At 38.9% G+C, this 27,496-nt stretch overlaps 1 protein-coding gene, 1 long non-coding RNA gene and 3 other non-coding genes across 10 annotated transcripts in view; all 5 read left to right on the top strand.

Moving 5' to 3' along the window:
- The first annotated feature begins 748 nt into the window (after positions 1-748).
- On the top strand, positions 749-6,977 carry LOC121897403. Its single transcript, XR_006096222.1, has 5 exons — positions 749-1,315; positions 5,420-5,570; positions 6,169-6,315; positions 6,661-6,746; positions 6,899-6,977. It is a non-coding gene; the product is annotated as an uncharacterized LOC121897403 (long non-coding RNA).
- A 1,619-nt stretch (positions 6,978-8,596) lies between these two features.
- shisal1b (shisa like 1b) overlaps positions 8,597-27,496 on the top strand; it is a 107,792-nt gene continuing 88,892 nt past the window's right edge. For 2 of the 6 annotated variants that reach the window (XM_042411849.1, XM_042411845.1), the window contains exon 1: positions 8,597-8,909. The gene's annotated coding sequence lies outside the window, so the exon portion shown is untranslated. The remainder of the gene's footprint in view (positions 8,910-27,496) is intronic. The other 4 variants (XM_042411846.1, XM_042411850.1, XM_042411847.1 and 1 more) reach the window with 4 other exon arrangements.
- LOC121898133 lies at positions 9,963-10,103 on the top strand. The gene has a single exon (XR_006096354.1). It is a non-coding gene; the product is annotated as a U4 spliceosomal RNA (small nuclear RNA).
- On the top strand, positions 11,061-11,201 carry LOC121898146. Its single transcript, XR_006096367.1, has one exon. It is a non-coding gene; the product is annotated as a U4 spliceosomal RNA (small nuclear RNA).
- LOC121898144 lies at positions 12,060-12,200 on the top strand. Its single transcript, XR_006096365.1, has one exon. It is a non-coding gene; the product is annotated as a U4 spliceosomal RNA (small nuclear RNA).

Genomic DNA, 27,496 nt, shown 5'->3' with positions numbered 1-27,496 from the left:
GAGAGAGGAGAGAAAAAAGGAAAAAGAAAAACAAACAGGAGGCAATTCTCACTACTACTTCTGTCCTCTCAGCTGTTGATGTACAGCCTACTGTCCAGAGGTGAGGAACACAGTCCACATGCCCATTTCTCACAGAAATTGCCTGTGCATGGGGGGACAGACGGTTCCTTGTGAGGTGACTGGGCAGATGCTGTGGCTGCAATGCAATGCTCCTGAGATGAAATGCATGGTTTAGGGAAGAGCATGTCTATAAGGGCTTTTTTTTCTTCTTCTTCTTCTTCAAACACACAGCTGTGGAGTTTGACAGTGGAACAAGTTTGCACACAGAAACAATGCCTTGAAGCGTTTCTGTGATAAATGTCATAATTCCTCCTTACAAGAACTGACATAATTAACATTTAAAAGACTGCTCTTACATGCTCTTTGTCAAACTATTTCACAGTTACTACGCTGTTGTGGCTGTTCATTAAACATGTTTTTTGCAGATGTAGCATACGCATCACTTTATATCTGGGGAATACAATACTTCTGTATAACACGATACAAAAGAGTAGCGATGTTAGAGGCTAAGCGTTTCTGTGAGCGATTTACGCACCCATGCTTCATCGATAGGGCGTATAATAGGGTATCAAAACTTGCTGCTCAATATTTACCAGGGTTTGAAATTGATACTACGGTTAAACACAAAAGCAAATAGTCCCAACCCACTTTGACGGGATACATCAGCTTCCCCGGAACTCACCTTGGAGGAAGAAGAGCGAAGAGAATAGTTGCACAAACGCGAACAGTCCTGATATTGGAGAACCCACTCTCCTCCCCCGGTTAAATAACCAAAAAAAAAAAAAAAAGAAGAAGTCCCTAAGCAAGTTCACATTTTACTCTCCCCACACGTCCTGTGAGGGCTTCAGGAAGGCACTATTCCGTTGAAAAAACAGGCTACTTGGCTGACCGATCTCTCAATTCCTGTTCAGAGGCGACACGGACAACTCCTCAACAAAAGAGTCTCTGGTTAGAATATCACGGACTTTCTCCACGCCCAGGTGTCGAGTCACATGGTAATTTCCAGGTGTGTGTGCGTCTCTGTGTGTGTGTGTGTGTCTCCTAGTAGCAACACACCTGTGGGATCCGCTCATGCGTTTGCCTTGACTGTCAAGGAACCGGGAGTACAGAGGGAGGAAGGGAAAAGAGGGAGGGAGGGAGAGAGAGAGAGTCAGAAGCGCGCACTGGAGGAGAGTCGACGCGACCGGGTACGGAGGGGGGATTATTCCCCTCCCAGTCCACACTCACCGCCGGTATACTGTGCACATAACAAGCTGTAAGTAGCAGAAGAACGGAGGGGAAAAGGGAACAAGTTGTGTTGTCTGTCCGCCGACGCACCGAAATATTTCCGCTGGCAGCTGGGAGCGGTGTGGCAACCCAGCGCTGTGGTTCCCGAACAAGGGGTCTGTGGGGGCGGTCCCAGGGTCACCTCAGGGAAAACCAGGAATATTCACAAGGGAAATGTTCAAAAGTGATGGTTTTGATGGTTTCACTAATGCTTCACCTACAGTTATCTGCACAGTTACATTATTCTGTCAAATCACAGCATTTTCCCCCATAAATATTCACATTAAATATAATTGCATAACATGTCTGTCTGGTTAATGCCAAATTGAACTTTAAAGATCCCCTCCAGACACATTTTAAGATAAAATACTCTACTTTGAATGATAATTTGTGTCTTACATTTGTATAACCCTAACCCTTCCGCATTTATCTCGTTAAAATTTTTAAAATTACATCTAATCCTCCCTCATTAAAATTCAAGAAACTATGAATATGCACATATTTTTCATTTCAAAAGTTTAACTGTTGAACACAAGATGTCTCTTACTTCACTGTAAAGTCCATTCTCGCTGTATGTGCACTGGAGGCTCCAGGTTTCCACATCACACTTGTGTAAGTTTCATACTGGACCAGGATTGGCTCCAAACTAGTTGTGATGTCACAAATCATGCTCATAGGTGCACTCAATTTTCAGTGAGCACAGAGAAACCGTCCTCCATCGTCAGATGAAAGTGAAAACAGCCTTCTAGTGTTGAACGCTGCACAGTGAAGCTCAAACATCCAACTGAAGTAATAAGAAGAAAAACACATTTTTGAGTGGAGGGGGACTTTAAAAGTTAAAGGGTCAGTACACCCAAAATCACAAAAATAACATTTTCCAATTCATCCTGTGGTGTAGGGACGTAGCCAAGATTTTATAAATCCTACTTCATGAGTCATGAGTCCAAATTTCCCCCAGCACAACACCTCAGGTCTAAATTCCCAGACCCAGAACATGACCTTGGTGTCGTGAATGGTAGCTTTAACCAGTTAATGGAATATTGTCAGAGGGGCTCAACAGCATTAAAAATGGCATTTGAAAACACCCCGTGGCATGTGTCCATCCGAAAACAATCCCACTTTTACTCATGATAATCCACTGACATCACCCTGGGGAGATTTCTCTATATATAACCTTTGAAAGGAAATATTTCCCAAAGAAATCTGTTGACAGCGAGGTCTGTGGATTATCCAGATTAACCAGGACATTGTTTCTGGAAGATGAGACACATTACTGTTGAGTTTTCAAATGCCATTTCTTGATGCTTCAGTCACGGCCAAACTAAATTCTGTTCTTTTTCACTGTATCAGAGTGGCAGCAGAAGCCTCAGTAACAGATATTTTTAAACCATAGAAATCAGAAACTTACTGCATGCTTTACAACTGCTAGATGTAAGCAGGACAATGTGTTTTATTTCTAATATGGGTGAACTGGCCCTTTTATGGTTGACTAATTTTTACAAGAAGTAATTATAGTGCCAGTTTGATGACTGATTCAACATTACATGATTGAACATGATATGTTCCAATGTTTGTGCTTTTATTATGACGACAATGTAGTATAATAATTTTATTGTATTGCTCTTTTCCCGTAGTTTTATAATTCAGTTTACATTTTAAACTGTGCAATTTATCCAAAAGCGCAGCTAGGGACAATAATTGGAAGTCAGCTGTCACTTTATACTCTACGCGCCATACATCTGTTATATAAGTGACTGGAATGTGATGATGTTAATTGCACTTTCGCTGTCAAATAAACAGCTAAATAAAACATAAATAAACCATCTGTATTTCATGCAAATGAACACAGATTAGTGTGGAAAGGGAATTTGGGGACATTGCTTGGTTTAATAATATTTTCAAAAAGCAACCAGCGCTCATTTATTTATATTTCACTGATCCCCATTTGACAATGTCCTTACAAGAGCCGTATTAGTAGTCATTTGAACACAAATTATTGGTCTGCTAGCTGTACCTTGTCTGATGAATCGTTAATCACAAGACGTATAATTTTGCAGCTCTTCTGAGAAGTTTCAGAAAGTGTAACAGTCCTTCATCGCTGTGTGAATACATAATAACCTTTTGAATCAGCCATATGTTGTGGACTTTTCAATAGGAAATTCACAAATTCCTGACACATTCATGCAGAGAAGGGGCTAAAGTTAACAGCTTTGATTTCAGATATGGGCCATATGTATGTAAGTGCCACTCAAGCTTGATTGGCTCCATCATCACCCAAGAGGTTATATGAATAGCTTATTTCTGCCTTAGAGCCTAATATCATATAACACAGACCGAGTTTTGTGGCTCCGTGTCATGCCTTGTTGTGTGGCAGGGTGTCAGTTTTGTGAGTGATTTATGGGCATGCAAATGAGGCTGTCTGTTTGGGGAGATGTGGTGCCTTTGCTCAGTGGGCCCTGGAGTGAAGACTGGAGACTGCGTGGGTGTGAGTCAGTCCCTAACTGCTGACACAGGCACAGAGCTGGCAGAGATTCACAGAGCAAGATGGGGAGATGGCCTTCACAGGTCCTCACATTGACTGATGAGATCAAGGAGAAACTAGGCCAAGCCAGACAAGTGTCAGGCAAACAGACACCCAGAGATAGAGTGAAAGAGACAAACACTCCCCAATCACAAATAGAGCTGGGAGAGTGGAAAGTGGCGGGGTAGAGCAGGGTTGTTTTGGGTCTGAGTTCAATATGTCCAAACCTGTTTGTCTAAAGAGTAATGAGGCTGCTGAGTCTTGGAACATGCAAGCCCAGGGGATGTCGGTAGCCAGGAAAGGCCGAGTCAAAGCTCTCTAAATTCACTAAAGTGGAATAGAAGTTCACTTTGCTCTGCTAGATAGCCTGACTGTGATGACATTTTGATCAATGTGCCTATACCTTCCTGCAGCTTGCCTTTATGTTGCTTGAATAGTGATGATCTGTTATCATGCTGGTGTCAAACAGTACCATTTGTCATACAGTGTCCCTCAGCTGGTCCAGGCTGTAAAATTTCAGACTATCAACACATTAAACAACCTAATTTATGATACAGCATTTCAGTTGTCCATAATGATTTAGTGGTCATATCAGACTCAAGGTTCATAGTTCAGAGACCGTTTGCCATGTGGATAGACTGCCCTCTGTAGGCCGCAGATTGCATTGTTTCAACTAACAAATTCATTAATAAGCAGGATTGACTGTTAATGACTCATTTTTACATCCACCTTTACTGTGTACAGTATGTGGACAAAATAACAGAAACACATCTTAGAGACAATGCAGTCCAAAACACAACAGCCCGGTCTAACAAACACCTCTCTAATTTATTGCAGTGATAATGAATTGGAATGCATTATATTGTACTAATTAACTGCATCCACCTTGTGTGGATCATACTGTTTGACCCTGTTTCCATACATTTATGCTACATTGAGTTGATATCTTTTTCATGGTGACTTACAGACACTGTTCAATACATATGTTACATGTGTTATATGGTAGGCACAGTAATCTGTAGTTTGCGTTTTCATGGATGCAGTTTTGAATTAATTATAAATATATAGGCCAGGGTAATAGGGACTTGTTTGTAAGATAAGAAAATAATTAACAACAGCAAGCATCATTAGCTGCAAACATTATGTATATACTATATATATATATTACATAATAAGAGTTAAAGGAGAGTTACATTTTGGGAAATATTTTGGAAATGTTTCGCTGATACAGCGGTCTTATGCAGACTTAATCATATGCCATTTGGTAATAACATACACCTGTTGGTCTTGGCTTTCATACAAAACCCATTATAGTACCATCATTGCTTACATTTTTTGTAGCACAGATGGCCAAAGTCAACACTGGCAATGTCAATACCATGTTAGTCTCATGCTCTGTCTTATAAGCTACAAACATTACATCACCTGTTCAGTGAACAAACAGGAAATTGCACTATTTTGCATGTGAGTCCTGCCTCCGGGAAATTCTCAAAATCATACCCTTAGTTGCGCCCTTGCTATGCAACTGGATTGTCAGTATCTATCATTCCTGTTGTTCTTTTGTATCACCAGGTGAAGGTTGCCAGATATACCGTAGTGGCAAATCTAAAGATGCGGAGATAACAGATGGAGCAGTTCACAGACACAGGAAACTGTCATGGTGGTGAATGATTAAGGTGTGAAGAAAGACTCAACGGGGAGACAGAGGAAGGTTATTTAAAGCGTAAGGAACACTTTGATTTGAATGGCTCCCTGACCTAGCTAAGTGTGCCTCCAGCTGTCAATTTGACTTATAAGTAATTACAGAGGGAAGGAGGGTATGTAGAGCTCACATCAGCTGCAAAGGCATGTGCGACAAGGAGACATCAGGTTTGGCATGAAACGGGCAGACAGGCTTATGGTGCCATCCTGACTCAGTCTGGGAATAACTGCAAGCTGGGAATAACAGGGTAGCAGCAGTGTGTAGGTTGGTGTGAACAGTAGCCTGTGTGAGCATGTGTATGTGTCTGCATGTGTGTGTCAGAAAGGGAGAAAGACAGAATATTTTAATTAGAATATTGATGTTTAAGGATGCTCGTTGAATATACATTGTATTGTAGATATCTAAAATATATATTGCTGTGTGATACTGTGAAGTAAATCTAAAATATTAATGTACCACTCTGTCTTTGACCTTGAAGTTTAGGGAGAAACTAAAAGACACCATGAGCGACATTTGTCTTCTCTTATCAGATGTCCCCTTGCACTGGCTGAGCTGTCACTTTACCTAAGAAAAATGTCATTGTTTTTCTCTCTCTGCTCATAACACAATCTAATCACAGTTTGCCCAGCTCATCCTGTATTGTCCAGGTGGCCCCACTCTCAAAGAGAACAGAGGGACTCTCAGCATCAATAAATGTCCTTAACCAGGCTGATGTGATGTAGCCCAGATTACACAATGGCCTGTGTACATCCAGCTACACTTATGTGTAGGTAAACAAATACACACACACTTGGTGGCGCGCACGTACTTTTACACAAAGTGTGCACCATATCCATGTCCTATTGAATCACTGATCGGTAATTCAAAGAGGTTCTGTGTCCTTGACAGGGTCTGTAAATGTGTGATTATGGGGAGAAAGCAGCAATGTGTGGTCTAAGCTGGATCAGCCTAGTTGGCACATACACAGTCTACAGACTTTACTGACGGGCTTACATTTCTCAAACCCAAACAGTCTTACTTAACCTACTATAAGCTACTCCACATGGTGTAAGATAGGTTTGATCATGACCCAAGTATGACATTGATTTTTTCCTCTTTTTTTTTTTTTTAGCCCTGCGATTGATGGATCAGGGGGAAAATAGCTCTCAGCATGTTGAAGACTATGGACTGCACACTGAGCCCCTTTTGGATGGCATGGTATTATGTGGGCTGCCCAGCAGCCTGTGCTGAATAGTGGAAACAGCTAAGCCATCTGTTACAGTCTATTTTCATCTCTCTGCCTACCAGTGGGGAGAGCCACAGCCCAAAGGGACTTCAACTGTTCTCACAGAGTCCTATTTGTTCAACAGGTCAAGTCTAAGCCCTGCAGTGAGGGAACACCAAGCCAGATCTCATTTATGGCATGGCCCAGGTGATTACAAAACCCACACATCACTTGACTGAGCAGAGCTGGTGATAAAGGTGAAAATACTAATACAAAAAAGTAATCAGGTGCCTCAGAGAATTAAAGGAGATTATTAATGTCACGGTTGTTAAATGACCATAACCTTCTGTGTCCTCGAATGCTTTTTAAGCCAGGTTAAAAGGATCATCTCGTGAATTGAACTCAGCTCATGTAATGTATTTCTTGGGTTGAGAAAAGAAAAATTTGGGCTTTCCAGGTGAGGATGAAACAGAAGCTGGCAGGATTCATTTGAGATTACTTGGCGCAAACATGGTGTAATCCCCTTATCTGCGTACTTACCTGTCCCTGACAGTGATCCAAGCCTACCTCTATGAGCCTCATTGGCCTGACATTCTGGCAGGAGCAAATCCCCGTCTAATGTGTCAGCCCAGGCAGCTTTAACACCTGGCACGCCAATGCTTATCTGCGGAGCACCCAAAAGCACCTGCATTATCCCACTGAAGCTTCACAACAAGTGAAAAGGCCTCTAATATCCACACAGTGAAATTACAGTGTGTATTACACCGCAAACACACAGTGAGGGAAGTGCATACGATTAGTAAGGGCTTATGACATGATCAAAATACATGTGCAGTATTGAAAATCCCACATCTTAGCATCCATACTGCTGGTGGCTGGCTCCTAGTGGATTTAACAACTGATGAATCTGGGTTAGCATTTTTGCATTCCATTCATCATTTACATTAATGAATGGAATACCGGTTACTATTAATGTTACTATAAAGGTTTGTTTCTCTCTCCGCAATGTTATCCTTATAGATTCTTTGTAAAATGCCCACTAGTAATTTGTTTTAATTTTATTTTAATTACCTTGTGTACTTGTATGTATGGATGTCTGCTATTGTGTGCAATCTTAGTATATTTTGTTTTCTCTCTCTTTCCTGTCCTTTTCATGTTTTTTCTCCTTCTTTTCTAATTGAGTAAGGTATATCTTAGAGAGGGCCTGTTCAAGCTCCTTTGAGGGTTTTTTTGTTGTTGTTGTTGTACGTCTCCATCACATTTTTCTGTTGTTTGTGTATATCAATTTGTGTCTTTTGCATATGTGAAAATAAATAAAAATCAAATTTAAAAAAATACTGATACTGTTATGTCCCTCTCCAACCCATAGACTTAAAATGTCCTTTAAAATGTTATATTAAATCACAAGATCCAAACTGATCAAATGTGAAAGAGAATTTGCTGTCTACCAGGCTATATTTCTGCATTAAGTCTGTGCACACCTTTGCATTCCTGCTGAAAACATTTGATGCTGTAAATGCACCTTTTCTGACTTTTTGCATGTGTAGGATTTATTTATTTTAATGATCTTGAAACACCCTGTAATGTTTTTATATAATATAAATTATATACCGAAATGAGAGGGTTTAAAAGGGGGAAAAAAAGAAATAAGACTAATTTAAACAGGTGAAAAGCTCAAGAATTGGCAAAACCCATTAAACATTGCCAACAACAGTGCAGTTTAGCTCTTTTTACTTTTCAGGTATATTAAATATTCAAAGTTATATGCCTCCATAGTTGACAGTATATTCGTCTCAGGCCCAGTTCTTACAATGAATGGGCTTCTGCAAATATGGAATTTGTTTAAAGCAATATTTTGAAAGTCAATCCATTACACATGGCAAAAGTAGAACTAGGTAAACGACGAGGCGTTTAATCAATTTCCGGGCCGGCCATTTTTCATTCCTGTTACACAACTAAAGGGCAGCATCACCGGAGAGGGAGAGAGAGCATCCTTTTAACAGGTATTTTAGCCTACTGACCAGATGGAAGTCACTTATTACAATTTATTCACTTATCATCATTGGATTAACTGTACAGCTGTGTTTGGACATGACACAAAGCTCAAGTTTTTCTCCTAAAAGTTCTTCAACAGATTTTTCGAGGAGAGCGAGCAGGTGAGAAAAGCTTGTAACTCGTTTTTTTAACGTCTGTTGAGAAGGGGCAGTTAATATTGCACAGTATATCATTGTGATATAGTCGGATACGTGCAAATAAAGCGTAGTTTGGTTGAGTCATGCTTTTTATGATACTTTAAATGACTTTCAACGGTGATTTATCGTTTCAGCCAAGCGCCATTAACGTTAATTAACCCAACGGTTAACGGTCAACAGCTATGTAAGAAGCAGCTTAGCGTTCTGCTGAACCTGAGAACACAATAAAGCTATGGTTTTAATGTTTTTAATCTGGAATAAAGTTTTAACTACATATTTTGTCAAACCAAACGGCCTTCAGAGGAAATTAGAGTAAGTTTAGCTTGTCTACAGTGACATCTGGTGGTGGTTCAGCAGACTAGCCTTGTCAGGGGACGGGTTGCCATGACGACATGGAGCAGGAAATGAGTCTTTTTAGGTCGTTTGTAACTTTGTTGCTCGAAGGAAATGGTCTGAATTTGTGTTAAATTAATGTGTACCAAGAGGGTTGTCGTTGGCTTTTGTTAGGGAATTTAAACAATCGGTATTTTTAAGGGTGTGTGTGTATATATATCAGCTCATACCAGCTCTCCTTAAGAGGAATTTGCGTTTCGAATTACATTCAACGGGCCACCGTAGACTTCCGCCTCTTATCATCATAAGTTATCTTACATGTAACTTAATATTTGGTTGTTAGTTGTCTGTAATGCATATTTTGCGTACAACCTTTTCTTTTTATACATACAACACGAACAACACGAAAGGTCGGTATGCTTTTTAAAGTGAAGCTAATGTGTACGATGACGTCACAATGGGCGTATGGGACACTTCAATCCCATGTTGCATTGCGGTAAGGCGATAGTTTTATACAGATTTAAACTTATAACTAGCGAACTAAAACCCCCAACAGCGATAGAAAACCATATAATTTTGTTTGCACCCGAAGGACTGTGTGATTGCTTTGAAATGTAGCGAGAACACCATAACTAAACATCGTATGTGTCGGAGTGACTCCTCTGTCCGTGTCATTTTCTCGTTAGCTTTGCGCAGTGGCAGTATCGTAGCCTATGAGGTTTATCCGAGGCGCGATTATTGCTAGTTGAAAACTTTACCCAATACCCCGCCTTGACGACTTGAAATATAGTCGGCAATGGCAATTTTTGACGGTCTCTAAGGAGACTGATTTCTTTGTTTAAAACAAACCTTTACAAGTGACCATAATCATATATTTCGAAGTATGTAGATTGTGCTATTACATCTGTAGAAAATAGTAGTTGATGGGGTGTCTTATTTTATGTGTAAAGTCGACACGGCTGTATCCATCAATCAATCACTGAGGTGTTATAATTATAGAAACTTTATACGGGTTAGTGCAATTCACAGGCAATAAAATGATAAACAAATGTAGACAGTAAACAGTAAAACAATTTGAAACTAATGCACGAGAAATAAAATATGAAAATATAAAATATATATATAATAAAAGAGTTTAAAACAATAATAATAAAATAGAGTGAAATAAAAACTAGATAAAAACAAATAAAATCGAGGGAAAAATTTTTTTTTTACAACAATACAATAATATAAGTGAATAAAATAAAGTAAATACAGATTGTAGACTGTGACTCGAAATTTATTTCTGCATAATGCTTAAATATCTGTATTAAAGTTATGTAGTTTCACATAGGAAGCCTCTGAGACCTTAGAGTTTCATTAAATATACACAAGCTACAGTGGGTCGCATCCTACATTAAATAAATGCCTGTCCAGCCTCATAATAACGTTAATGTGATGATTAGCACTTTGTGAGCCTTCAGTGGAAAGTATCTCCAGTCCCAAACAGTAAGGTAATGAGTCCCAAAGCCCCAACTACTGTCACAGGACACTCCCACATGTGATTAACTTCTGACCAGACCTTTATACAGCATTTCTTAATCTGTAGAAACTAAAGCATGATGATAACAGGTTCAACCTAGATCTATGTACGCGTTAACTAACATTTCTTAAACAGACAATAATAATTAGACAGTATAGCCTCACGGATGTCTATTAGTCAGGACCTAGATATGCATTTTAAAACCCTAACAGGGGGGAGTGCCGATCGTAAAGACATCCTCTCTGTGATGTAGTTACGTTAGCTTTGCGCAGTGGCAGTATCGTAACCTATGAGGTTTATCCGAGGTGCGATTATTGCTAGTTGAAAACTTTACCCAATACCCCGCTATGACGACTTGAAATATAGTCGGCAATGGCAATTTTTGACGGTCTCTAAAGAGACTGATGTACTGGTGAAAATGAATACACGCTATACTGATAAATCACATGTGTGGTGTTATGTGGCTATTGTAGAGCCCGATGAAGTCTTAAAAAATAAGCGCCATGTTATGAAATATACGTTATGAACGGGACTCTAAGGTTTATATCATCCTATTTGGCTCGTAGTGATTGTAGTGAATTCACTGAACACAAGTAGTTCACCGGTGTGGATCTCATTGTGATGACTGACACATGCTTGTTTTATTTAGGGCATTTCAGTCGTTTAACACGTGATCATACGTTTAATTCCGGTGTCATTAATTGTCTCCACATCTTTCTCCCCACTGTTTAAGATCTGACTGATATCAGGTTAAAATTACAATAATGACAAAACGTACTGGTGGTTTATAAGGCTTCCAGAGTTTAGGGAGCATTTAACAGAGACGTACCGGAGGCTACGTCATTTCCGTTTATAACTTCTTCCAATGGTAGTGTATTACTTTATCGGTGAGTTTTTAGGTTATATTGTTTGTTTATGAGTTAATCCTCGCTGTCAATAACGTTATACACAATTCGGCCACAAGTTTACATCTAATGATATTATATTTGAACGGTCGCGCAGTTAAAGGACGAAAGTTTAGGGCACTTTTGTTTTCTAGTATCTGCCCTGTCTGTCTTCTCCCTATCTACTCTTCGCATTTATGATGTATTTATAACGTTTCAGTGGCTTATTTCTGGTGATTGCATGTTTTATACTAATATATATTGTTTAAGGATACATTATGAACTCGTTTGGGTTAAAAACACATTGGTGGTTGAAACCCTAACAAAGACGTGTGGGGACCGGAGAGACCTCCCTGTTGTTTCTGTTATCTCGTTAGCTTTGCGCAGTGGCAGTATCGTAGCCTATGAGGTTTATCCGAGGCGCGATTATTGCTAGTTGAAAACTTTACCCAATACCCCGCCTAGACGACTTGAAATATAGTCGGCGACGGCAATTTTTGACAGTCTCTCAGGAGACTCACATACTGTTAAAAAGAAACATATGGTATTATAGATGTATGTTCAGCAAATATGCATGAATGGTGTGTCTTACTGTTTCACATCTGCTTATTTTGGCACATTATCTATACATAATAAATGCTTGGTCTACTGAAATATGAAGCACTATTTAGGGCTGCAAGTAATAATTCTTGTCATTACTGATTTATTATCAGTATTATTATTTGTTATTACTGAGTATTTTATTGATTGACTAATGTCAGAAAATAGTCAAAAATGCCTGTTATAATTTCAAACAGCCCATGTTAACATTCACATTTCTTGTTTTAGTCAACCAACAGTCAAAAACATTGAAATATTCACCAAAGAGAGCCCTGGCACCATTAAACAGTTGAGAATGACAGATTAAAAGATGCTGCTTTTAATGAAAATTTTAATTTAATAGAAAGTCTGTGGACTGCCCTATATTCTTTTTGTAAATTAGTGATAATTCTCCATGCTTGATTGGTAATTCCTTAAGCCTCCGTGGGCTGAACATTTTCTTATTGTGCACATTTTAAGTAGTGTCTGCAGTCTATTTACAATTATTTTCCCCTATTAAAAAGGTACAACAGTAACTGATTTTTAGAGCTCTTCTAATATCTGCAGGCTAATGCAACAATAATGGGGGATACTATAGGAAAATAGAGATCAATTCCTCATGCTGAGCGGAAAGTTCCAGCATTTTCCAGTTTGTTGTCCTCACTCTTACATCATTTCTTAGTGTCATAGTTTCTCTATGAACCCCACAGATTATGTTTCTAGATAAACATTATAGAGTAGTCCTATCCTCAGATGCAGTACTTCCAAAATATACATCATAAAGTAGCATATTTATATAAATTTACATACATAAATGTACATCTCACATATAGTTTTCTGGTCGTGGTGCAATGTACTTGCCAGACCAGTAGAGGGCACTCTGTCACAGGAGATGGTGTAGTGCTTGTGACGGAAAGGGAAGCCTGTAAAGTAGAGGAACATACAGTTGTTACTCTGCTAAATCTTTATATATCAGTCATTTTTGCTGTCTATGTAAGAAATAAACAATTTTAGACATGATTTTATAGATACTACACTAATTGGAGTTGGAATTTGGAAGTTGGACCTCTTTTTTTTTTATTTATTTATTTTTTTTTACTTGCACCATGAAAGCTGTGCTTAATAGTCTCCTGTGATTGAGCGTCTTCATCTAAAGTGAAACAAACACTTGTGCAGCCATGTTTTACCACTCTGTAGAGATCCGTAATTGCAGTGATCTCTGATTAGGAGAACGGTAGGTTTTATGCAGTGACAGAAGAGGGTTTAATCAAGTCAGTCTTCTCATTAGGCAGATGAGCTCAAAGCCTCTCGTCACACTGTTAACACTCTCTTGCACCCTTGATGTCATGTAAACACACTTAATTTTCTCACCTTCTTACATTGTCCATACTTGCCACTGTGATGGGACTGGCATTTTTTTCAATCTTACCTTTAAAACTGTACTTCATTATTGTTCACAAAATGATATAGCCTATATTATAAAATATTGAGCTGTAGAAAACTAGGGCTAAGGTTGGGAGAAGTTGTTGAGGAAATTATTATTTTTCAAAGTTAGTGAATTACTTTCTAATATTGTATTGTAATATAATGATCTGTGGCCATGTAATATTATTGTAGATTTTAATTAAATTTGTCTACATGTATGTTATCATCTACAATCTCGCAGCTAAGTATTTGGACATGTTTCTGACCAATCTTGTATTTTGAGTATCAAAAATGTCATTACTCAGGTTTTAGTTCAGTATCTATTATTAATCAGAGGTTCAAATATTTTGTAATCTGATTATTGTGGCCCAGCTGCTTGAAATGTATGACTCTCCCACCCTGGTAATGGAATTATGGAAATAAATGAATCATGCTCTCAGACAAATGGAGCATTTGGTTGTCTTTCAAAGGTGAATTGAAGGCTTTGAAGAGTGAGTCATACTAACATAAATTATCCAAGACAGTTTTAGCATTTCATCTTCATTCATGACGCATCACGCACTTGCTTTTACTATCTATCATACACATCCACTGACCATGGATCAGTCTGCACTCTACTTTCAGGGTAGATGTTGCCTATGTGCAGTCCTCTTGACCTGCATATGACCCATTGTTTTCTGCGTGTTAAGATGTAATTATGGTACTCATGGATAAATTATGTGAGATATGCACAAGTGTGCCCTTCACAGCACACTTGACATCTCACCATCTCTGACCTTTCAAATATCAGCGACAAGTTATATATCTCTCAGAAATTAAATGGCAAGATGTGCTTTGTTCTGTGTAAGCGACAGCTGGAGACTTGCCAAACATAAACAAATAAATTGCACAGCATCACAGGACTAGTTCCTAGGTAACCATGTGACAGTGCCGACAATTGCTATGGAAACCAGCGTATCGTCTCTCTCTCTCTCTCTCTCTCTCTCTCTCTCTCTCTCTCTCTCTCTCTCTGTCCGTGTGTCTCGGTTCTTTTAGGAAATGTGTGAGAATATTCCCTTTCCTTTGAATTGGATTTACTTTCCAGGTTTGACAGTTGTTGAGGAAGACACTGTCACGTCATACTAAGTAATTCCCCTCACACTCAGTACAATTTGTAAAATAAATTCAGGCAGGCATATCAAATGCTATACACTGGGGTAAAATGTATGGTTGATAACATAATGTTAACTGGTAGAGCTGAAAAAGCTAAGCAGACTGCTCTTGCACATTACTATGCAATAACTGCCCTGCTTTCACGCTTTTTCTCCAACTAATTTAATTTGAAAACTGTAATTAGCATGAACTCCATTTACAAATGAAGATGTTTTTCAAGATCAGCGCAAACAAAAACCACCTTTAATAATTTTCCTTAGATCTTTTATTCAGCAAACTAATTTGCAACATGCTTTGCAGTAGGTCTTTTATTTTGATCCTATTTGTCACAAATCCAGTTACAACTCCATGCTCCAAATGGAAAACCAGGCTTCTCTTCAAAGAGCGATACATCACAGCCTTTTCCATTAAAAAAGCAGGTGCAAATCTAAAAGAGATGCTTTGATTTATGGGCCAATTATGTACATCCTTGTTGCATCACCTTTATGTGAATACTCTTCCTCTTTCCTCTGAGCTGATCAGAAGAATTAGTCCATTATTCTTTGTAGATAACTAGAAATGTAGAGATCACACAAATGAACAGAAAACCTCAAAAGTTATCATTCAACACACCCAATTAAACTTGTTCCAATCCCCTAATGCCATCTCCCTCTTAATCACTGCGTGGCGTACAAGGGGTTGCCCCCAATTAGCTGCCTCCTGTGACACCCTGACACATCGTGATTGTATTTCAGCTTCAATTACTTTGAAAACCCTTCAGGCAGAGGTGATTGGTCTCCTCTGCACTTTATTCATCTTCCCATGCTCTGTTTCCCCTTCTTTTGATTGGTAGGGGATGTTAAAGGGTAGTCCATCACTTTTAGGAACAAAAGAGCCATAAACTGTAACGATTACTGTATTATTTTTATTCGTGCTTGGCAGATACTGTATGTACAGATGAAACTGCTGAAAGTTTCCATGTTATGTTTAATATTCTGAAAAGTGACCACCACTTAAATTCACATCCCCCTCATTGTGGAAGTTATATTTAGTGCGGACATCTGTCTGACTGAGGTGCCACATGTAGCCAGTAATTTACTGGAAAATCTGGTTGACTCACTTCTCCAGCTTCACATCCCCAGATTTTTTTCATTTTGAAACTTCAGTCTCCAGCTCCAACTGATGTAGCAGACTTTGTGGAACTCTTTTCTTTATACATATACAGTAGTACACCCAAAGACCTGTAAGCAGTGTTTGATGTGTAAAATAAGTTCTCTTTTCTTTTAAAACAGTTCAGTTACTTTTCATTCTACCATAAAATCAGAGCTAAATAGGTAACATCCAACTGAGGAATATCCTTGAAAAGTAAGAAATGTTTTATTCTGTCACTGAGGATGAAGTCTGTGCTTTCATTGTCAGCAGCACTACAGCTAGATCAGGAGCGGCAATTTTATTTTGTTCCTGTTGTTTCTTGTCGTAATCACTTGTGACGACTTAAGCCGTTAGCCTAATAATTTTCCTGAAAATGGAAAAACAGTTATTTTCAGGCTTTTTTTTTTACTTTGGCCAAAGACTAATGTTGCACTAAAATGTTCAAATGTCCGTAACATGAACTGCTCATGAAGGACCTTAATTCACAGTCACAACATTCATGCACCCTGGTCAAAGAGGTAGCGATTTTATTCTGCACACAACACACAACTACACAAAAGCAACAGGGACAGTTACAGTTTATTTTAATTTTTTACTTTCTTACTTTCTGTTGGCAGTTTAGATTTTTTCCTGCTTCACAAACACCAAAATTACCTCTTGCAGTAATAAATGAGATTGTGTGATTTCCCTCCAAGAATCACAGAAAGTACAGTACATTTAATGTTGTGAAATTATGGACCATGGTACGTACTTTACATTTCAGACACTTTTTGTGGTCCAATCCTCAGATGCAGTGCTTTCCAATTTTTCTAAGTTTTCTACTGGGCTAATCCTTCTAATTAGTTCAGAGGGCTGAGAATGGATTCTCACAAGTGTGATGGTGATGTAACTGGGACGTTTGAAAGGAAAAATGATGAGAATACCAATAAAGTGAATAGAGTATACATTTTGTTGGATGTTAGAGTGGTTGATAGGTTTGAAGTCTGTGTTTATTGGTGTGTGTGCATGTCCCCCTATTTATGTCAGTCTATTGGTTGTTAGAATAGAAACCCCATCTCCTTCAGACTATTAGAAGCAGAACCTGGAGGCCCCCAGTAGCCTGCGGCTCCCAGAAATAGCTTTTTAAAAAGTACCGGTCTCCCCTGTTTCCTCAGGAGCCAGGTGCTTTTAATTGGATTTTTTTGACAAGATTATTGCCTGCTCTCAGGCCAAACTTGAATAGTGTGTAGTTTTCGCAAGTGTGTCTGTATAGTCACTTTAATCATAAGTAAACTTCACAAAGAACTTTGATTTGATTGGAAATTACAGTGTGTCCAAAGGTTGACCTTCCTACATTCTCTACAAGTGGTGCAATCTCATGTAATCCTGAAAACCTGCTGAGACTTCAACCAGTGAGTGAATCATAAAGTCTGACATGCATGTTGTATATCTTCATGTAATACCACAGTTTTTTGAAGAAATTAGAGACCCAACACTTTGAGATATTCCAGAGCCATTTTGTAAAACCACTTTCATTAGGGGATGAAATGAAATCCCTAATGTGTAGACAGTATGAAAGCATGGATTCCCAGGGCCCCAGGCCCTCCAAAGTATTCTGACCTTCTTAAATGAAACTGACTTTAGGAAGTGCATGTACTGAAGGCTATGAGTTATACCCACTGGCCCTATAATCCCTTAGAAAATGTTTTAAAAAAAGAAGAAAAAATCCTATTATAACGGCATAGCAGGTCCAAGCCTGGTGAACGCAATTAGTCAGGGAAAATGAGCAACATCTCTACCTAAATGGGCACTTGAATTGATAAAGACAAAGAATACGATCTTATCAAGACAATTCGACTGTTTTATTGTTTAGTATAATTTGAAATAATTGTGCTAGGATACTTGATTCCTATCAAGGACAAGAGACTTCCACAAGGGCAATTATTTGGTTGTTGTCTGTGTTACCTTGCAGGATAGTTATGGGTCCAATGTTATTATGTGATTTCATCTTCAAATTGTGTGTATTGTTGCTCATTAGAAAACTGTGCTCTAGAAATGAATGCAGCATAGTTAAATAGGGGGGTATTTATTGAATTTGAATTGGCAGACCATTGTTACTTCACTCTAACAAGGTAAATCTTCTGAGAGGAGGTGTTCCAGTTAAAATGCTTTAGAGAATGCTCAATTAGAATGATTTATGCTGTTTTTTTTATCGCAGAGAGTGGTGATGTTTTGAATATAACCAGCCTGACAAATGAAAAGGAAGTGCAGTGAGTTCACTCATTCAGACAAAGTAAAGTCTCATTATATCTTTATTAAACATATTTTGAGCATACAGCCTGTGCATGTGATGGATGTTAAATTTGAACTTCTATAAAAGGGCCTGTTAAAGAAGCTCCACTACAAAATGGTCACCCTGTGAGACATGAATTATGTTCAGAATCTGCTGGCCTATTGTACAGCAAGTAGTCAGTCCTAGATGGTATTCTGTCAGTGTACTGCTGAGAATCTCTGCAATAATTGAGTGATACCAAAGTATGAAGTGAGACATTAGCTACTTTTCTCATGGCTCAGCCGGGAAATTTTAACAAGGTACAGGATTTTGAGGGTGGGACATCAGGTGGGAGTTTTTATTAAGGCACTACTTCTGGCTCCGCTGTGTCATGCCCCTCATGCTATGTCTCATCTGTTCTCGTCTCGCCACTTGTTATAGCCAGCTAAAAATGGGTTCTGGTGTTGCTTTCGCTAATCTAACACCATAGCTTTGGGGTGTTGAACAAATTGAAGTGCGAGGTCCCTACCCTGCTGAACTTCAAAAGCATTGTTGGTGAAAAAGTTCCGAATTGGGACAAATTTTTTCACAAGTCAGAGGATGAGTAATCCTTGATACAGCTTCTGGTTTAAGTGTTAGAAGTCACCAAAGCAGTTCTCAAGCGCTGCTGGATCTGGATGAATTACAAAATAGGTTAACATGCCAACCTGAGTCTTGCCTAATACGTCACGATTAGGGAGGGGCCAGAGCTAAATAAGCTAATTTTGAATTTTTACACCCAATATGTGTATTGTTGGAATAATCAGCTGTATAAACATGTTTACCTATGTTTATGTTATGATTATGTAAACAGCTTAAAAAGAAGGAGCTTTTAAGAGATGTCTGTTTCGGATGCTCTTTGTATGTGTTTGTGTATGACTGGCCGTGTTTTGTCATGTGTCTCATAACTTTTTCTGCCCGATTTTAATGAGGCTGCCTGATTTAAATGAAGGCTGCAATAATAAAATGAAGTTCTTCTGTGCTACAGACGAAGAGCTAAAGATGGCAGAAAGTTTACTTAAATGAGCCATTCCTCTCAACTAAAAATGCACTTTATTGGTGACAAAACAAAGAAAGCTGTTTCAAGAGACTTAATGTCCTTGCCAAACAGTACGTTGCTATTCCTGCCACCGCCGTGCCCACAGAGAGCGTTTTACACTGCGGGGTAAGCTGTTAACAGACTGTTGGTGCCTTGGCCAAGGATGTGCTTGTTTTCTTTCAAGAGAAATAGGCTTGAACATGCTGTAGCAAGCAAGGGGTTTCTCATTAGACCTACTCGTTGCCATTTTTATGATTTACTTTAGAGAGACCAAACACAACAAAATATGTATACCATTTATGAAAGCGCAAATAATTAAAGTCATTATGTATGAAGGACATATGTTTAATTATTTATTTTCTGTTGAGATTTTGATCAATTTTATGATGAGATCTTCTGTACTATTTAGCTGCTACTTAATACAGCTGGATTAGTAGTTACAGTTTGAGAAATTGGCATGACTGTTTAATTATGTGAAATGCTTGTTTCAGTTACTTTTAATGGATATTTAGGGATATTTTGTTCAGTGTCCAAAGTGGCTGAGCTCCTCCTATTAGTTGTGTTAATTGTACAACTAATACCTTTTAAAAATTTACCTTAAAACTAAACTCAAACAAAACTAAGAGTAAAACTACTCAAAAACCTTCCAAAAGTATTAAAAAACACCAGAAAAATGTTACTTTAGCACTACTGATCTTGCAATTTTCCACATTCACCATCATTTATTTGTCACTGAAATAAAATCTTCCTAATCTTAACCTCTGGAAAAGGGTCAAGTAAACTAAGCTTTTATTAGGAAAAATATCAAAATAGGAAAGCATTTCATGGTGTACTTTGCATTCAGGATGCTTTCACCTCCAGCAGGAGGCTCAAACAACAAAATACAATATTTAGTAATGATGTAGGCAGTATTCGGTTGTCACTTTGTAAGTCTGAGATTACGATGACAAGTGTTCCACTATACACAGCATTTTTCACTTAATTGAATTTGTGTTAATCGTGGCACTTAATCCACTTTAACATTTATATGGTATGCATAATTCATATTGAAGCAGAATGTTTAATATAGCAAGGCAAGTACATTCCCACCGATGTTGTGGTGGTTACCCCCATGAAACATAATTAGAGCCATCGGAAGTGCAATTCATCTCTCCTTCCGTAATCAAATTTAGAGGATATAATCACATATGCTCCTTTATTGGCAGCTAAATGGACCTCCTCTGGGTCGAGCAGGTCTTCAGGCTGCCGTAGTATTTATTCACATGGATCATAGGGGGTAAACAAGGAAAGAGGCATTTTACTGAGGCTACACAGAGGAACAGTTTTTGTTGTCATGTTGAAGATACATCTTTCAAACTCAGCCAACTTGTCATACACACTATGACTTCTGCAAGCCACTTAAAGGTGCAGTGTGTAGAATTTAGTGGCATCTAGCAGAATGGACTTGGCAGAAATTGAATATAATATTCATAAGTATGTTTTAATTTGTGTTTAATCACCTGCAAATAAGAATTGTTGTGTTTTTGTTACCTTAGAATGAGCCCTTTATATCTACATAGGGAGCGGGTCCTCTTCCACAGAGGATGCCATGTTGCACCGCCATGCGCCTATGGTAGCCCAAAAGGGACAAACCAAACACTGCCTCTAGAGAGGGCCTTTCATGTTTCTGATAGTTTCGCAGCTGTAGGTTCTCCTACACACTTGGAAGGGAAGGGAGAGGGGTATTCAGTTGGTTGCGATCTGCAACCTCACCGCTAGATGTCACTAAATCCCACACACTGGTCCTTTAAGCTGGATTGATACAGTGTATGTCGCAAGGGGGTAACACCTGACTGATTTATAGTGCAGTGTCAGATTTCATCCACTGATAGCACTGCTACAACACCAGATGGATGTATTGTGCATAATCAGGCCATATCATGCTTAAATTATAGTCCACACAGTAATTGTGTTTACAATATTTCATTCACTTTGATATAAAGCGATGATGAGAAGGTTTGTCTTGTCTCATTACAGAATAGGAGACTACTGCTGTGCAATTGCCATGTTTATATTCGTTCATTTGCTGTGTTACAGAGAGCTGTGATTGCAGTGAGCAGAAGGTTTGCAGTGCAAATGGCTTTTCTATATGTGTGTTACTGAAAAGGAGATGATTATTGTCCATTTCTTCATCTTTCTTAATGTTTCTCTACTATCAACTGTCTTAACCAGCATTGGAAACTTGTAAGAGAAAATACAAGCAGCCAAAGATGGCCAATCTCAATTCTTATGGTCTCCGCATGGTATCTTCTTAGCCTCATGTCCCTGACATGTTGTTACATATTTGAGGAATTATTCATCAGCTACAGTCTTTGTGGCTACACCCGTGGGCTCTGAGACTATCCCATAACCCATTAACGCACTACTATGAATCCTCCATTAGGCTTTTGTGATTTACACCTTTTATGCTAGAAAAGTGCATACACTGGAAAATTAATTAATGTCACGGAGTAGCACATTATCAGATGTGGTTTGTTTGTGGATATGTTTTGGTTCAGGCGCAAGATCTCTGAGAGAGACCAAAACAGAGAATGGGCAAAACTAAAGAAAAAGTAATTCTTACGTTTATTTATGTCTTATTGCAGTTACTGACTAAATTTAAACTAACAGCAGATAAAACCCTCAGCAACACAAGTACACATACTGGTCTCATACACTGCTGAAATGCTATTGGCCAGAGAGATGCAATCTGAAAGGCATCCCGCTGCAAGTACCAAGTGTGTTTGACTGACAACTTGACTTGAACTCAATTGGAACATGTCAGGAACCAGCTCCGCCTGTAAATGGGAACTGGATTTTACTTGCATAAAATTAGTTGAAAACAACACTCCATAGAAATTCGCAGTCTCCAACAGCTTTGCCATTTAATTCCACTGACTGACTCAGCATGTCATCTTCCATTTAAAAGAAAGAATCATTGTTGGTGTCAACTTGAACTGTGGGGATGAAGGCCAGCCAATGAAAGCACTCGGTTTTGACATTTGCTGTACAAAGCTCTAGTGTCAACCCCCTTTAGTCTAGCTGTATCAAAAAGTGGATCTATTGACATATGAGGAATGTCAATGCAGCAACCAGCTGCATGCTGGAACAAGTACTTAGCAAGGTTTATTATTGGATTTCTGTCCTAACCTTCAACCTGTTCCTGTGACAGTGGTTATTATTTCCCAAAGAGCAGGCTGATCCAGGTCTTTGTCCAGGTCTGGTAGGTCACAAACACCCAAACAGAGACTTAGGAGTGATGGAGCGTCAGTACATGGTCAGCATCCATGGCAAATCTCCTGTCAGACAGGTTCTCATTCCACCTACTAAACACAGAGGGAAAACATAATCTTGGAAGCAAAAATCCATAATTTTAAGACACACACAGCTGCCTAGGACATTTCTGGACATGAACATTTTAATTTTGACAGCTACAAATATGATCAGGGATTGCCAATAAGATATTTGCCCCACAAATGTCAAATGGCCTTCAAAAATTGCCATAATCTTGTATAACATTGAAAAGTCAAACCCCTTGATTAAGATTTGAGAAAATACTATACTACTAACTACTTAAGTAAACACCGTCATGCACAATTGTTTAGGAATTAGAATACAGCATTTTAAAGTTAACCAGAATGTGTGGAGCATAACAAACCCATCTGAAAGCTTATGTAACAATTGCTAGTGATGAGTAAAACCTATGGATCAAATGAAACCAGTGCAGTTGGTAATAGTATGAATAGTAAGAATCACAAATTGTGAAGCAGGAACACCATCTGGCTATACTTCTGTTTGTGTTGTATATTACTGATGTATTTCAGTGAATCTGCTTTAAAATCACTCCAAAAATATTAAATTGCTATTTCAGTATTGAAAACATGAAAAACAAATAACAGAAAGCCAACTTTTAATTACTTGACAGATTAACATGTGTCAGACATTAACTGACACATGTTAATGTCACCAACATTTAGTGAATTTGGAAAAAAAAAAAAATATATATATATATATATATCTATATATATATATATATAGATATATATATATTAGTTGAGGTAGTCTGAAACACTGAAGAAGCTTCTCTGGAGAATCCCATTTACTGAGTGAGAGTTTGCATTGTGCTAAAGAAGAAGCCTCAATCATTCACAAATTAGCATCCTAAAATGTGCCAACTTGAAATCTAACACATGATTATGATTGGATTTAAAGGTCCAACATGTTAGGCTTAGACATTATCGCTATGACCGTAATACCTGGCTTAGACGTTACCACTTTATTACCATAAAACCTGAAAGTGGGGAGACAAAAAGTCTCGTTGTCCCCCCTATTCCAGCACCAGTGGACAAAGATGAACTCAATTCACATTTTCTAATTGAACTTTCTTTTTGGACACTAAGCTGATTAGTATTCAGGTTTATTCATGGTGCCATTGTGTTCTGGTGAGAAAGTTGGTGAAAGGTGCACTTCATATGACCGTGTCCTTGGTTTTGATCTGGCCTGGGGCTTTTGTCATCTGTGACTTTCCCCTCTCTGCTGTGAAGGACTGAATAAAAAGCAAGCACTCAAAAAACCAGCAGCAGCCTAAATGTCAAAGAAGTGGAGTTGTGAAATGTGATAAGCTTTTGATGCCCAGATTTGTTGAAGAGTGAATAATACTCTCCTTCACCTCTTCAGTCATAGCTAATGTGCCCTTGAGCAATGCTTTTTAGCTCCAACCCCCTTAGACCAGCAACAGAAGAACACTGCAGATGCATTGGACATCTGTCAGCTGTGCTTAAGGGAGCAATCTAAAGGGCATAGTAATTAATTCTGCTGTCACAGGTATTTGACACATACGCCTATCTAATTTCACTTTACTGTACTGTTAAATAATCTGCCAAGTATAGAATTATTATATGACACACTGTTTTGTAAGGAATTTAAATACTGAATTTGAATACATGGTACTTACCTTGTTTGACAACAGCAATTGTAGGTAATGTGCACCAACCTGAAATGTAAATTTTTATGTCAAATCAGCATCAGATAAATGCAGTTCAATAGCATTTGTAGCCTGTTGTGCTCAGAATCTGTCATTCTTTTGTTTAATCAGGACTGGAAGAGCTTAACAGGAAATCAGTCAACATCCCATACAGCTTTGCATCAGATTGTGAAAAGCAATTAAACCAGAAGGATATGAACTGTTTCGTATCACACTAATGTGTATCTTAGTGAAGGAATGCTTTAAATGTCAATATAAGACTGAGCAAAGAAAAAAACCCAGTTCCTATAGCAAGCTGATAAGAAAACAGAGGACTGTGCAGACCTTCAGCTTCAGCTTTAATATCCGATGTGAAAGAGAAGCAAAAGCAGGAGATTGGCTGTTGTGAGAATTGAGTCGTCAGCTCCTGTTTGACCGCTTCCTCCAAATAGCAACTAGGCATTTGATTATAGATAGACTGTGAGGAAGTGAAGAAAGTTGCTTCCACACAATCTGGATTTCAATCAAATACAGGTCCATGCTGTGACAACCGTGTTAAAGCCATTGGGTGCGATAAATGGCCTCCTCTAGAGACAGATTGCTAACAGTTTTAGAACAGATCACCGCCCCTTCACTGGCTCCCTGTAGGGGATCCAAAGTGATCGCCTGAATGTGTTGTAATGTGTGATCGCCTAAACTCAGCAGGAGACTCGGGAGCCTTTTTGACATCAGGAACTTTTACAAGAGACATTGTGTATTTTTGCCTGTATTTGTCTAGTTTTGGTTTCTGTACTGCTTCTTCCAAACAAAAAGTTTCTCAGTCTGATGTAGTATTTTCCGATAAATAAGGCTGGCATTTGTTCACTGATAAAACACAAGTCTCAATACTGCCAAAACTGATTATCAGTATTATGCCTTATGATGGGAACTTTGTTTGTTTTGAACAAAAGTTTGTAACTGACATTCCAACTACTCTAAAAACAAAAGAAACACGAAAAGAGTGGAAGAGCAAGAGAAACAAAGATGACACTTAAATTTATTTCAAGTTTATTTGCTAATTGTTTCTAGAGCCCGGCAGATATTGGATTTTTGCAGCTAATACAACTAACAATGTTTAAGAGTTACAAAAATCCAAAAACAATATATTGGCTGCTATTACTTTTTTCATAAACAAACAACTTATATAATTATACATTTGTTTTTTTAAAGAATAATGACCAATCTTTAATCTTTAGTAATGAGGAAGGCCTGATAGCCAACGTACAGTACCTGGCACTGCACAGCACCAGTGATTATCTCCTCCTGAGCTTCAATTATCACTGCTGCCTAGATCACAGCCAACTGAAGACTTTATCTAAATACAATGCCGCCAATTATGATTTGATGAGAGAGGTGTTGGCTTTGGCTAAGTGGCTGAAGAACCTGTAGACTCACGCAGCAGACGTGAGCATGAATGAATTGTGGAACACAATCAAGATAGAGCTCCTGTCACTTTGAGACAAATTAATTCCAACAATAACCACTGGAGGTATTCCATCATGGCAAGACAAGGATTTCCCTCTCCCTAAGGACCTCAGACTACTGAACAAGGACAAAGACAAGGCTCATAGGAAATGGATGGTCAATAGATACAGACCCGGTGGTGAAAACTGCCGACTAGAATATGTCAAACTGAGGAACAAATGCAAGAATGCACTTAGAAAAGCAAAATGAAAACATGAAGAGAACATAAGCAAAGAGCAAAAATGGAACCCAAGGCTTTTTGGCGCCATTCAGAACGTAAGCTGAATACTAAAAGGGAAGTATCGTCTTTGCTATCTAACCCTGACCAACCCAAATCATTCAAGTACAGCAACAAGGAGAAGGCGGAGATGCTCCAACAGCACTTTATTGGAGTATTGACCTGAGAACCAGACGGTCCTACTCCAATCACATCTTTCCACACAGACAAACAGCACTGCAACTCCTGCATTATCTCAACAGATGTGCTGACGTCATAGTGAGAAAAGGTGTTGTCGATGTGATCATTTGACACAGTACCACACTGTCAGCTTATTGCTAAGCTTGAAGCCTATGGTATTAAGGGCCAGCTGTTTAGCTGGATTGCCATCCTCCTCAAGGGCAGAACACAGAAAGTGTGTGCGAACAGCAAGTTCTCCTCCATCGTGGATGCACTCTCTGGCATACCCCAGGGAAGTGTCTTGGGCCTGCTTCTGTTCGTCATCTTCATAAACGATTTCCCAGATGTGATAACGCTGTTAACCTCTTCGCTGATGACACAAAAGCTCTGCGTGAGGTAGCAACTAAAGAGGATGCCATGATCCTGCAACAGAGCCTTGACCAGATGCAACTGTGGCTTTTAAGGTTCCACCCGAGCAAATGTAAAGTACTCACGCTGGGGGCATACTTCATCATCACCCACACCCATGAGTACACTCTCTGCATGCAGCTACTGTAACATGTCAGCTGTGAAAGGGATCTGGGGGTGATGATCAACGAGAGACTGAAATTCTATGAACATATCTATAGCAAGATAAAAAGGCTAAATCGATGGAATTGATCTGAAGAGTTTTCTCATTTCTCAATGTATCCCTGTTCAAGAAACTCTACCCTGCTCTAGTTAGGAAGCACCTGGAGTACATGAAAGCTGTCTGGTCCCCACAGTACAAAAACCCTAGTTAACAGCATCGAGAAGGTACAAATGAGCGCTACTGAACTCTTGGATAATCTTGGTCATCTGGACTATCCATCCAGACTCAGGGCCCTGAAACTACCAACACTGGCCTTTCATAGAGCCCAGGGTAAGCGAATGGAGATCTGGAAACAGGGCAGCAAGAACTTGGAACAATCTACCCAAGGAAGTGGTCACAGCTACTTCCATCAGCTCCTTCAAAAATAAACTGGATACGCTATGGGATAACCCGGATTACAAATATGATCACACACTGGAGAATCCCCTACAGCCCCATAATCCTGTGCCAGAGACTGGCGCTGATGCCAAGTATGAAGATCGCCTAGAGGGTGCCGGAGAGTCACAGCAGTGACCGCCTGGTGCACCACACATCGTTAGGTATTGCTAAGTAAGTGTACAGTGTGTTTCATACTGGCTGATATACGTATATGCTAAAACTGATATATCTGCAATAAGTTAATATTGGCTGATCTGTTGGCCCGTCCAATATGCTGGTCTCGCTCTAAATGTTTCCATGCAGTTA

Source organism: Thunnus maccoyii, chromosome 5, assembly GCF_910596095.1.
Source record: "Thunnus maccoyii chromosome 5, fThuMac1.1, whole genome shotgun sequence".
Lineage (NCBI taxonomy): Eukaryota > Metazoa > Chordata > Actinopteri > Scombriformes > Scombridae > Thunnus > Thunnus maccoyii.
The sequence above is the reverse complement of the archived record's forward strand: the minus strand, read 5'-3'. Positions and strand labels throughout refer to the sequence as shown.